We start from the raw sequence: 14,647 nt of genomic DNA, 5'->3' as shown, positions 1-14,647 counted from the left end.
TTGAAGAGGAAATCACCAAATCAATACCATTTACAATAGCCCCCAAGAAGCTAAAATACTTAGGAATAAATCTAACCAGAGATGTAAAAGACCTATACTGTGAGAAGTACAGGACACTACTGCAAGAAACCAAAAGAGACCTGCATAAGTTGAAAAACATACCTTGCTCATGGATAGGTAGACTCAACTTTGTGAAAATGTCCATTCTACCCAAAGCGATCTAGAGACACAATGCAATCCCGATCCAAATTCCAGTGGCATTTTTAATGAAATGGAGAAACAAATCAACAACTTCATATGGAAAGGGAAGAGGCCCGAATAAGGAAAGCGTTACTTAAGAAGATGAACAAAGTGGGAGTCCTCACACTACCTGATTTTAGAACCTATTCTACCACCATGGTAGTCAAAACAGCCTGGTACTGGTACAACACAGATACATAGACCAATGGAAGAGAATTGAGAATCCAGACATAAATTCATCCACCTATGAGCAGCTGATATTTGACAAAGGCCCAAAGTCTGTTAACTGGGGAAAAGACAGTCTTTTTAACAAATGGTGCTGGCATAACTCGATATCCATCTGCAAAAAACTGAAACAACACCTATAGCTCACACCATGCACAAAAACTAACTCAAAATGGATCAAAGACTTAACTATAAAATAGAAAATGATAAAGATCATGGTAGAAAAGATAGGGACAATGCTAGGAGCCCTAATACATGGCATAAACACAATATGAACTGTAAGTAACAATGCAGAAGCACCAGAAGAGAGACTCGATAACTGGGAGCTCCTAAAAATCAAACACTTAGGCTCATCAAAAAACTTTAACAAAAGTGTCAGAAGACAACCTACAGACTGGGAAAAAAATTTTGGCTACGATAAATCCAATCATCATCTAATCTCTAAAATCTACAAGATATTGCAAAACCTCAACAACAAAAAGACAAATAACCCAATTAAAAAATGGGCAAAGGAAATGAACAGGCACTTCACCAAAGAAGATATTCAGGTGGTAACAAACACATGAAGAAATGCTCACGATCATTAGCCATTAGAGAAATGCAGATCAAAACTACGATGAGATATCATCTCTTCCCAGCAAGGCTAGCATTAATCCAAAAAACACAAAGTAATAAATGCTGGAGAGGTTGTGGAGAGATTGGAACACTTATACTCTTTTGGTGGGAATGTAAAATGGTGTAGCCACTTTGGAAATCGATTTGGCGCTTCCTTAAAAAGCTAGAAATAGAAGTACTATACGATCCAGCTATCCCGCTCCTTGGAATATATCCTAAAGAAATAAGAGCCATCACACATATGCACACCCATGTTCATTGCAGCACTGTTCACAATAGCAAAAAGATGGAAGCAACCTAGGTGCCCATCAGCGGACGAATGGATAAACAAATTATGGTATATCCACATAATGGAATACTATGCAATGATACAGAACAACGATGAAGCCGGGAAACATCTTTTAACATGGAGGAATCTGGTGGTCATTATGCTGAGTGAATTTAGTCAGTCGCAGAAAGACAAATATTGTATAAGACCTCTATTATAAGAACTCAAGAAAAGGTTTAAACACAGAAGAAAACATTCTTTGATAATTACGAGGGTGGGGAGCGAGGGTGAAGGTTATTTACTAACTAGACAGTGGATAAGAATTATCTTAGGTGAAGGGATGGACAGCACACACTACAGAGGAAGTCAGCACAAGTGGACTAAACCGAAGCTAAGAAGTTTCCTGAATACAGTGAAACACTTTGAGGGACAGAGTAGCTGGGGTTGGGGTCTGGGGACCATGTTTTCAGGGGACATCTAGGTCAATTGGCATAACAAAGTTTATTAAGAAAATGTTCTGCATCCTACTTTGGTGAGTGGCCTCTGGGGTCTTGAAAACTTGCAAGCAGCCGTCTAAGATGTATCAATTGGTCCCAACCACCTGGGGTAAAGCAGAATGAACAACACCAAAGAGACAAGGAAAGCATTAGCCCAAGGGACAGAAAGGGTCACATAATCCAGAGACTTTATTAGCCTGATGCCAGAAGAAATAGATGGTTCCCTGCTACCACCAGTGACTGCCCCGATAGGGAACACAGCAGAGAGTTCTGGATGGAGGAAGAGAAAGGTGGGGTGCAGAACTTTAATTCTAATAAGAAGACCAGACTTAATGGTCTGACTGAGACTGGAGGAACCCTAGAAAGCATGGCCCCTGGATTCTGTATCAGCCCAGAACTAAAACAGTTTCTGAGGCCAACTCTACAGCCACGGATTGGCCTGGACTGTGGGACATAAAGTGATAACTCGTGAGGAGTGTGCCTCTTGGCTGAAGTAGATACAAGAGACGGGCAGCGTCTGTCCAGAGGTGAGATGGGAAGGCAGAGAGGGTTAAGAGCTGGTTGAAGGGACATGGGAAATCAGCAGTAGAAAGGAATGTGCTGTCACAGTATGGGGAGAGGAATTAGGGTCACATAACAATGTATGTATAAATTTTTGTATGGGAGACTAACTTGAAATGTAAACTTCTTTTAAACTACAATAAAAAAATGAAAAGAAAAAAAAAACTGCTGAACTTTTTGTTAGCAGCAAGCTCTTAACCACTGCATCACCAGGGCTCCCCAGTGGGGCAATTCTAGCCTGTCTGTGGTTCGCTATGCGTCAGAATTGACTCAGTAGCTCCTAATAACAACAAGATGTGTAGTTAAAATATATACATGTACTGAAGCATTTCGTTGCCTGGCATCTTGCCTGGTGGGTACTGGCAACATGACATACAGACAACTGACTAATTGATGCTTAGGATTCAGTGTCCTGCTCCCTGTGAATCCTGCCCCCTACACCAACTGTATAAACCGGTCTAGGGAGACTAAGACCACCCACGGCTGACACTAAGTTGTATGGTGGATAACAAATCCTGCTCCCTATGCCAGCTGCTGTCTTATGGAAATCTCAGTTTCTCTTCCCTGTTCAGTTCAGTCCCCTGCTGCCTATGCTCAGGAGTCCACATGACCACTGGCTCCTCCAGCTCCTTCGTGTCTGTTAATTTGCTGAAATAACTCACAGAATTCTCGGAAAGTATACTAAGTACAAATTCATTACAACCAAAAAAGATACAGATATATAGGGTGAGGTCTAGGAAGGGTCACAGGGTTGAACTTCCATGTCTCAAAGTGGGATGTGCTATCCTGTCCTGTGCATGGTCACCAACCAGGAAGTTCCTTGATCCTCCATGTTACAAGGCCTTTACTGGCCTCCTCATGTGTCTGTGACAGATTACATCATACCTCCTGAGGCTTAGTCAGCTTCCGGTCTCTAGGTGTTCCATCTTGGTCTGGGCAGCCCCCATTCATTAGCCTCATGTGTTGGCACAGCACAAAAGAACTGAGAAGAAAGGCCAGATGGCTTTCTGCAAGGTGATTCCAGGCCTTGCAATGCTCAATGAAAATGTATTGAATAATTTAGTTGTATTCTGCATATTTACATGTATGTATATATAGTTCAGCTACAGCATGTGTGGTTTCAGAGATTCATTCATACAATTATTGCTGTTTTTAATCCTTAGTATTGTTAAACTTCCGACTGTTGTATAAATATTCACTTAAACTGAGTTGATGTTTTGTCAGGACTTTGAAGACACAAGTTGCCTCTTAAGAGTTTAAAAACCCTTTATTACAAGTTATTCTATGTATGAAAGCATTTCAGTTGTTATTTTTTTTTTAACTAAAATGAAGTGATTTTTGTTTTAATTCTTCTGAATGAAAAGAAATGAAAACATATTTATATAATCCTAAGTGCTTCCAAACATTTACAGATCAAAGTACCTAATTCACATTGACACCAAAGTTCTGTTTTGACTAGAAGAATCTGGTATTATTTCTGTCTGCAAAGTAAAGAGTGGTATAGCATCCAAGTGGGAAGATCTTTGCCTGTAATGTGATCAAGATGATCTGTGACTAAAAGCAGATTGTACTATAGGAGAAACAGCAGCTATTTAAAACTTAGACAGTGTTAGGAAACCTTTTTTTAGAAACTTTATGCATGTTGATCGTGAAGAAAGTAAACAAAGTAAGACAGAATCATAAGTGTATTATATGCTTAATATAATTCTTCAGAATTCATAATGATAAGTAAAAGGAAATTACTGGTGAAAACAGATATTGTGGTAAAAATGGGCCAGATTTATTTCATAAACATTTGCAGTAGATTTTTATGTTTTATTATGTTTAGTTCACTGTCATTGTAGAATGGTTTTTGTTACTTATTTGCAGTGGAGAATTTCCTTTTCTTCTTATCAGTGAGTTTGGAGTAGTATCAAGTGAGTTTATAGTATCATGAACCTCTGTGCTATTACTCAGCTTCAGCAACTCTGTTTTATCTATACCCTGTACTCATTTACCTCTTCTTGTATTATTTTGAAGAAATATCTTTTTTTATTTGTAACTTTTTTATTATGTATCTTTATACAATATGGACTATTATTTAATATATAACTACAATACTGTTATAACAACAAAAATACTAACAATAACTCCTTAATAATGTGAAATGTTTAGTTAGCTTTCGAATTCCAGTGGTCTTACAAATATCATAACTTTCCCTATTGGTTTTGAATCTGAACTCAAATAAGATTCTTATGTTGCAGTTGATTGAATTGCCTCTTAAGTCTCTTTTACTGTATAGATTTTTCCCTTTGCAATTTATTTATTTGAATAAACTGGGTCAGTTTTGCAGAATTTACTAATCTTATTGATTGCACCCCTATGGTGTTTTTTAACAAATTTTTCTGTTCACTCTTCTTATAAATGTGGCATTTGGATCTGGAGACTTGATCAGATTTAGATTGTCTATCAATTATCATCTGGAATTTAAGAGCAGTTTTTTTATGTTACTCATTTTTATATTAAATTCTCTTTCCTTCACTTTTAGGAGGATATGGGGGATGGATCAAGATAGATTTTATAGCTTCAAAGACAAGGTTGTTTTGCTTCAGGAAATATTAAAAAATATGACCTTATGCTTTTTGATATTACTTGTCTTTATATTACCCCTATACTTTTCTGTGGGCCTTTTCATTTCTTTGCCCTCATTTTTCTTTTCTCACTCAGTTTGGATTCTGCTCCCAAAAATTTCTCCTTACTACAGGGCTTATTCTGGAAGAGAGCTTTGTGTGCTTAGTTTTGAGAATTCACAGGGCCCAAGTTGTTATGAGTCTGAATCAACTGGAGGGCAATGGTTTTTTTGGGGGTGGGAGGGAGTTAAGACTACTTCTGTCTCTTTTGATGTGATAACCACTCCCAGTTTTATCTGCTCTTCCCAAATTGGCTGCCCCATTTCCTGATCAGAACCTTTTGGCAAGGTTTCGGATTCTCCTGTCCTCGTGTCCCTTTGTTTCCCTCTGCTTCTTTCCACAAAGATACTGATACGTCTGTTTTTTGTAGCTGTTGTTGAATTGTGCCTACCTTTCATATTTTAGGGAGCGCTGGTAGTGGAGTGGTTAAGAGCTCGGCTGCTAACCAGAAGGTCAACAGTTCAAATCCACAAGCCACTCCTTGGAAACTCTGTGGGGCAGTTCTGCTCTGTCCTAGAGAGTCACTATGAGTTGGAATCAACTCAGTGGCAATGGGTTTGGTTTGTTTTTCTCATATTTTAGAATTTGTGAGGATACCCTGTCACCCAATTTTGTAGTAGATGTTGTCTATAGATTTTGATCCTGCAATCCTGGTTGCTTTATTATATATCTCCCCATGAAAAATAAGAATATTTTTATTCAACCATTTTAAAAAGGAACATCACAAAATTTAAAAAATCTAAATAAAACTAAAACTATTAATCTTTTCTTTTATATTTTGATAAACCACAGTATGATTCTACAACATTCTTCAAGTATATTTTTGTCATAGTTTTTCCCAGTTTTTACCCTTTTGCATTCTTATACCATTTAATTCATTTACATTTTTTAAACTCTAATACATGAAAACATTCTTTTTAAAAATCTCTCTTTACTGCCCTGGTCTCCTCTCTACCCCAGTGATATGAATTTGCTGTTTATCTTTGCAGAAATATACCTCTCTAGAAAATCCATTATTTTATTTTATATATGTGGAGTTTTACTGAATTTTTTTTCCCTTTCCCACTCAGTATTTTTGAGCTTGAGACCTGCAGATCTAGTTCGTACCTTTTAATTAGTGGATGGTAATATTTACTATACTACATTTTATTTATTCCACTTTTTTTTCCCCATTTTATTGCCACTTGTTAAACAATGTTGCAGAGTACTTCTCTGTACACATCAGAGTATGCTTCTCTAGAGTAACTTACCCAGAAGTGGAATTGCTGAGTCATAGGATATATGCCCAACTTAGTTACACAATTACCACTGGTGTTGCAGACTACATTTTTATCTGCAGTTAAAGGAGAGTATGTAACACTTAATATGGTTAAATCTTGGTATTTTGCTAAGTACGTGGTAGAAGAATGGCCTTTCATCATTTTATGTTAATCTGTAAACTAGTTGAACAGTTCTCATATTTGTATTTCCTCCTTTGTGAAATGTCAGTTATTCTTAGTTCATTTTTCTTTTTTTTATTGTACTTTACATGAAGGTTTACAGAGCAAATTAGTTTCTTGTTAAACAATACACATTGTTTTGTGACATTGGTTGCCAACCCCACGACACGTCAACACTCTCCCCTTCTTGACCTTGGGTTCCCCATTACCAGCTTTGCTCTCGCCTCCTACCTTCTTGTCCTTGACCCTGGGCTGGTGTGCCCATTTAGTACTCGTTTTGTTTTGTGTGACTGTCTGATCTTTGACTGAAGGGTGAACGTCAGGAGTGGGTTTAGTACTGAGTTAACGGGTGCCCGGGGGCCATATTCTCATTTCTCCAGTCTCTATGAGACCAGTAAATTTGATCTTTTTTTGTGAGTCAGAATTTTGTTCTACACTTTTCTCCAGCTCTGTCTGGGACCCTCTGTTGTGATCCCTGTCAGAGGAGTCGGTGGTGGTAGCCGGGCATCATCTGCTTGTACTGGACTCAGTCTGGTGGAGGCTGTGGTAGTTGTGGTCTATTAGTCCTTTGGACTAATCTTTCCCTTGTGTTTTTGGTTTTCTTCATTTTTTTCTTTTTTTGTATTGTGTTTTAGGAGAAAGTTTACACTCGAGTTAATTTCTCATTCAAAAATTTATACAAATGTTGTTTTGTGACATTGGTTACAATCCCCACAATGTGACAGCATGCTTCCCCTTTCTACCTCAGGTTCCCTGTGTCCATTTGTCCAGTTTCTATCCCTTCCTGCCTTCTCGTTTAAGTCTTTTGGGACACTTGCTACTTTGGGTGGTCTCTGCCTTATTCTCTATCCCTCCTGTACTGCACAACCCATGGAATGTGAGTGCAAGTGTTAAATATGGATGAATGCCCTCAGCACAAAAAATAGTTTTAGTGTTTTTTATTATACTTATCTCTTTGGTTATAATATTTCATGCAAAAATTGGCCTGGGAGTTTTCCCCACTGTATTTTTCAGAAAGAATGAATGTCTGTGAGGGTTAAAAATGAGAAGGAAATTGAAGACACACAAAACTACTAGTTAAGTAGGAATGTAAGAACAAATTTAGATACCAAGCACTAGGAAGTTGAATTTTATTAATGCCCTTTCTAGGACTGATGATATGGCCACTTGATTTGGGAACCTGAGTGAACACCCTTGCATATAGCCATAATCGTACAAAGACTGCCTCTTCAGTGAAAAAACACCTAGAAAAAATAGCTCATCGATTCGGAGAAGTGACAAGAAAGCCAAGCACAGGGAAAAAAAATTTCCTGTAAGATATTGAACAGTTAGACCTACTCCATATGGGAGTACAGACACCAGATTGAATAACTGTCATGATAAGAATACACAAACTAAGACATTAATATAAAAACTTGTCCTAAAAAAACCCATTGCCATCTAGTCAATTCTGACTCATAGCGACCCTATAGGACAGAGTAGAACTGCCCCATACGGTTTATAGGGTTTGCCTGATAGATTCGAACTTCCATCCTTTTGGTTAGCAGCCATAGCTCTTAACCAGTACACCGTCAGAGTTTCCAAAACTTGTCCTAGACGAGTAAAAATTTTGGGTTGCCCAGCAGAGGCAAGTGCATAACCAGTCTGGCATTTTTTCATAACACAGGTTATATAAAAGTACAGAAAATGGAATCTGTCAAAGATGGGTACAAACTGCATAAGAAGACAATCACCATGAAGGAGAATTAGAAGGATTAGACCATTAACAATTTGAGATATTAAAAAAAACCTGAAAGAGAATACAGTATTTGTATTTAAAGAGAGAAATAGATGTACCAGAAAAAAAACAGAATGCTATGGAAGAAAAGAATAGAGGACAGAACTGAAAAAATACAACAGAATTTATAGAAATGAAAATATCATTGAAATTAAATGAATAGAGGAAGAGTAGACACAGCTGAAGACAGAATCAAGGGTCCTAATAATAGATGCTTAGAAGTCACAAACATAAAGGGATTGGAAATAAGAAAGAGAGATGAAAAGATGTGAAAGAAAAAAAAGACTAAGTGCAATATATCACAAATATGAGTCTCGAAAGAGGGAGAAGTAATATTCCAAGAGATAATGGCATTGAATTTTCCAGGTTTAAGAAACACAAAGAAAATCAAGAAGATAAAAGTAAATCCATCCTTAGACACTTTGTAGTAGAACACCAAAGTGAAACTACAGAAGATCATAAAGCAACCATAGAAAAAAAGATCAACCTACAAAGGAATTACTGTTAGACTAATAGCAGACTTCGTATTAGGAACAATTGATGCCAAACTACAATGGGATTATATCATCAAAGTACTGAGGAAATAGCTTTATCATAACAGTTATATCCAGTAATGAGTGTGAGATTAATGAGTGTGAGAAAAAAAATGACATTTTTAGGCAAAGACTGAGTGTCTCACTAAGAGGACTTTTTAAAGCTGTACCTCTGATAAAAGGAAATTGAACCCAGAAGGAATGCTTAGATAATTTGATAGAGGATTTTTACTAATTCTTCTAAAAAATTTTATAAACTGCGTCTAAGAATAAAATGAGAAAACACTCCAACTCTTTTTATGAGGCTAATCCAACACTGATAGCAAAACTGGAAAGAATAGCCTGAGTCCCTGGTTGGTGCAAACCATTAAGTGTTCAACTACTAGCCTAAAGTTTGGAAGTTCTAACCCACCCATAGGTGTCTCAGAAGACAGGCCTAATTATCTGCTTCTGTTAGGTAACAGACATGAAAACCTTATGGAGCAGTTGTTTACACACATGGGATTGCCCTGACTCGGAGTAGATGGCAACTAATAACAACAGCCCAGTGTTGATAACAAAACTAGAAAGGATAGCCCAAGAAAGGAAAAATATATAGGTCAGTCTCACTTAGGAACAATCTGAAATAAAATATTTGTAAACCAAATAAAGCTATATATTCTTCATACACATGCATACATTTATGTAAATGAATATAACCAATATGTGTAATGATCAATTAGGGTTCAATTAAGGTAATTCACCATATTAACACATTTGGAAAAAGCATTCAGGAAATTTAAACGTAAACTCATAATTTTATCGAAGAGGAATAGGACTCCTTAGCAAAGTAGTAATAAAAAGTGACTTCCTTAATGTGATTAAGGGCATTTTCCAAAATGAAATGGAATGTGTAAAGATCGAAATCCTAGGCATTAATGATCTGAAATAGACTGGTATTGACCATTTTGAATCAGACAATCATATGGTCTACTTTGCCGGGAATTACAGAATGAAGAGGAATGGCATCACATGCATCATCAAAAACAACATTTCAAGATCCATCCTGAATTATAACTCTGTCAGTGACAGGATAATATCCATACGCCAACAAGGAAGACCAGTTAATACGAGTATTCATGTTTACGCACCAACCACTAATGCCACATATGAAGAAAATGAAGATTTTTACCAATTTCTGCAGTCTGAAATTGATAAAATATGCAATCAGGATGCATTGATAATTACTGGTGATTAGAATATGAAAGTTGGAAACAAAGAAGAAGGATCAGTAGTTGGAAGATAAGGCCTTGGTGATAGAAACGACACCAGAGATTGCATGATAGAATTTTGCAAGAGCACCTCCTTACTGATTGCAAATGCATTTTTCAACAACATAAAGGACAGCTATACGGGTGGACCTCACCGAATAGAATACACAATCATATCGACTACATCTGTAGAAAGAGACAATAGAGAAACTCAATATCATCAGTCGGAGCAAGGCCAGGGGCCAATTACAGAACAGACCTTCAATGCTCATACGCAAATTCAGGTTAAAGCTGAAGAAAATTAAAACAAGTCCACAAGAGCCAAAGTACAACCTTGAATATATCCCACCTGAATTTAGAGACTATCTCGAGGGTAGATTTGACACATTGAGCACTAATGACCGAAGACCAGACAAGTTGTGGAATGACATCAAGGACATCATTCATGAAGAAAACAAGAGGTCATTAAAAAAGACAGGAAAGAAAGAAAAGACCAAAATGGATGTCAGAAGAGACTCTGAAACTTGCCCTTGATGTAGAGTAGCTAAAGTGAATGGAAGAAATGATGAAGTAAAAAAGCTAAACATAAGATTTCAAAGGGTGGCTGGAGAAGACAGAGTAAGGTATTATAATGAAATGTACAAAGACCTGAAATTAAAAACCAAAAGGGAAGAACACATTTGGCATTTCTCAAGCTGAAAGAACTGAAGAAAAACTTCAACCCTTGAGTGGCAATTTTGAAGGACTCTATAGGCAAAATATTGAACGACGCACGAGGTATCAAAAGAAGATGGAAGGAATATATAGAGTCACTGTACCAAATAGAATTGGTGAACGTTCAACAATTTCAAGAGGTAGCATATGATCAAGAACCGATGGTACTGAAGGAAGAAGTCCAAGCTGCACTGGCAAAAAAGAAGGCTCCCAGAATTGATGGAATACCAATTGATATGTTTCAACAAATGGATGCAGTGCTGGAAGCACTCACTTGACCATACCAAGAAATTTGGAAGACAGGTACCTGGCCAACCATCTGGGAGAGATCCGTACTTGCGCCCATTCCAAAGAAAGGTGATCCAACAGAATGCAGAAATTACTAAACAGTGTCATTTATATCACATGCAAGTAAAATTTTGCTGAAGATCATTCAAAAGTGGTTACAGCAGTACATCGACAGGGAACTGCCAGAAATTCAAGCCAGATTTAGAAGAGGATGTGGGACAAGGTATATCATTGCTGATGTCAGATGGATCTTGGCTGAAAGCAGAAGATACCAGAAAGATGTTTACCTGTGTTTTATTGACTATGCAAAGGCATGTGACTGTGTGGATCATAACAAATTATGGATAACATTGCAAAAAATGGGAATTCCAGAACACTTAATTGTACTCATGAGGAACCTTTACATAGACTAATAGGCAGCCATTCAGAAAGAGCAAGGGGATACTGTGTGGTTTAAAATTAGAAAAAGTGTGCATCATGGTTGTATCCTTTCACCATGCTTATTCAATCTGTGTGCTGAGCAAATAATCTGAGAAGAACATGGCATCAGGATTGGAGAAGGACTCATTAACAACCTGCGATATGCAGATGACACAATCTTGCTTGCTGAAAGCGATAAGGACTTGAAGCACTTACCAATGAAAATGAAAGACTGCAGCCTTCAGTATGGATTGCACCTCAACAGAAAGTAAACAAAATTCTCACAGCTGGTAAAGTAGAGGGGCAGCCAAAAAAAGAAAGACCCTCAACAATGGCTACAACAGTGGGCTCAAGCATAAAAACAATTGTGAGGATGGCTCAGGATCGGGCAGTGTTTCGTTCAGTAGGGTTGCTATGAGTCGGAACTGATTCATTGGCACCTAACAACAACATATCTATAATCCATTTTTCTTCATAACTTTTTTTATGATCTGTAATACTCAGTGTTTCATTTATTTAGTTTATTATCTTTTTCTCCCAACTAGAATGTGAGCTCCATGGGATTTTTATCTACTTTGTTAAATGCGGTATTCTCACTATCTGTAGTTGTGCCTGGCACATAGTAAGTGCTTAATAAATACTGTTTGAATGAAAATGCGCTTCAGACCAGTGGTTCCTCAGGGAAGAAAAAGATGGTAACAGGATTGGGAGAGGGAGAAATCTGTTACGTAGTTCTAATTTTTTTTTTTTTTTAATTTTAATATGGCCAGTTTGTTTACATTGGGGAAATATTAGTGATAGATATAATAGTTTCTGTTATATTATTCCCCATCTCTTTCTGTATGTTTTAAATGATAATTAAAAATTCAAAATAAACATGTATAAAGAATATATTGGTGAGAATGTTAAGATAATACGAAACATAGGTTAAAAGAATCTTTACTGTCAAATATTGTATGAAATTATAAAGTGACTATAATAAATACAGTGTAGTATATATATGGAGCCCTGGTAGTGCAGTGGTTAAGAGCTCAGGCTGTTAACCAAAAGGTTGGCAGTTCAATTCCACCAGCCACTCCTTGAAAAACCTATGGGGCAATTCTACTCTGTCCTATAGTGTCACTGTGAGTCAGAATCAACTCGATGACAGTGGGTTGGTTGTTTGGTAGTATATATACAGTATATGATAAATACAGTGTAGCTCATAAATAATCAGTTAAATCCTTTTGCTTCAAGATAAATTTCAGAATTAAGGAGTTTAGTAAAATAAAAAAGAGAAGAAACTATATATAAATATGCAATTTTGGAAAGGGTATTAGGCTTTCTAAGCATAACATCAAAGAAAGAATATAGGATTGAGTAAATTAAAAAAAACCTTAAATGCAAATTATAAATTTGTATAAAATTATAAATACACATAATAAATCATAAATTTGTATTTTGACAAAAAACATTTATATCTTTTTTATTTAGTTCCAGGATGATGCTTGGTTTACCCAGTTTGTGTTCCAGGTCAATTTTAAACTTAAACCCCATGAAGAATTGAAAATAATTTCAACACTTATTTCTTGAGCAAGAATGAGTGAATTCTTTGTTCTGCATCACATGGATAGGGAAGAAGTCTCTGTGCTTGGGTCATTTCTGCTTTACTTGGGGATACAAAGAATAGGTGGTCAGACAACTCTTGAGCATGCTTTCTTACTTTCTGCAGATATACCCCTGATGTTTCCACCTTCATTCCTTTTCTTGTGTATTTATTACTCTTTCTTTCTCTGGTTTCAGCTTCTGAAATTATACACTCAAATCAAGCCCAACTCGAATGTCATCTTTCCATGAAACATTCTTTTACCCTATAACAAAAATTATCTACCCAACCTTTGAATCCTCTAGTCATTTTGTTTTAATACTTAATAACTTTATGTTAATGAAAATGTAGAGGATTATTCTAGTAGAGAACATCATTGCTAGATTGTGATGTTTACTGCTATGTCTTACTCATTTTCGTTCCTTATGATTTGTGTCTTTACTAAACATTTGTGTCTTGATCGCATGTGACCAAATATTTTAATTGTTACAGGCTAAAAAAGAACAGAGAGAGCTAATATGTAAATCATTTGTCCCCTTCCAGTAAAGGTCAAAGGTTTAACATAGTTCAAAAAGAAAATGTGGTGTGCGAATTAAGTTGTCAGACAACACATGGTAGAATGACACTGTGTTATGAAAGGACCTGCCGCTGTATCAGTCAGTACTCTATCATATTTGCAGAATTTAGTTTCAACGAAAGTTTATCTGCTATATTAAATTAATTTGAAATGCCTTGATTTTTGTAGTTATTTTGCTCCATGGTGTTATAATTGTATTATATATGCATGAGAGGAGTGTGTACCTAATTTTATATTTGTATATAAACAACAACATATAATTTAAGTCAGTATCAGGAGTGTGGCTTTTCTTTTGAAAGGTTTTGTATAGTATTCAAGGTTGCAAAATAGTGATATACACCCCATGATATTTAGAGGTCAGAAGTAGAAGAGATCAGTATTAGAGCAGCAAGAAATAATAGTTTAGATTATGGCTGCATCTTGATTGTATCATAGTAAGTAATCGTTTTTTATTCAGTATGACAATTATCCATTCATGAAATAATCTAGAAAGAACATTGTCTAGATCTTCAATGATTATATTTATTTATTGTTTGATATTTAACTATCCCAATTTAAAAATAGGTAAATTAAAGGGTAATTTTTAACTTTTTCTGAAAGATGAGTTTAGTCCTTTTTTTCTTTTAGCCAGTTCCCCGTGTATCTTCATAGTGTCCTGAATTACATCAGATCAGTTTATATCCTGTACAGTCATTGTGTAAAATGTTTTATATGTTTATGTTGAAATTTGTATATTCATGTAGACATCTTATATCCAAATTGTATATTTCAATAATTTTTTGAACATAGACGCTTCTCGTAGCACATCTATGCTTTTGTTTATAATTTATTTTTACTGTTATTCTGTTATATTCCAGGGAGATCAAAATGTCATTTTACATGTTTGCTATTTCTTGTTCTACTTAAAAGCAAGATTTACAAATTAAAAACTTTCATTTCCTTATTTCCATGTCTTGTAGCACTCTATGGCTGTTACTTTTTTTTTTTTT

General features: G+C 36.1%; 1 protein-coding gene across 1 annotated transcript in view; it reads left to right on the top strand.

Moving 5' to 3' along the window:
* Positions 1 to 14,647, top strand: part of MIPOL1 (mirror-image polydactyly 1) — a 354,221-nt gene that overhangs the window by 108,043 nt on the left and 231,531 nt on the right. The gene's annotated exons all lie outside the window — the stretch shown is intronic.

The sequence above is a fragment of the Trichechus manatus genome, unplaced genomic scaffold (genome assembly GCF_000243295.1).
Source record: "Trichechus manatus latirostris isolate Lorelei unplaced genomic scaffold, TriManLat1.0 scaffold00043, whole genome shotgun sequence".
Classification (NCBI taxonomy): domain Eukaryota; kingdom Metazoa; phylum Chordata; class Mammalia; order Sirenia; family Trichechidae; genus Trichechus; species Trichechus manatus.
Note: the sequence above shows the minus strand (reverse complement) of the source record. Positions and strands in the feature narration are given on the sequence as shown.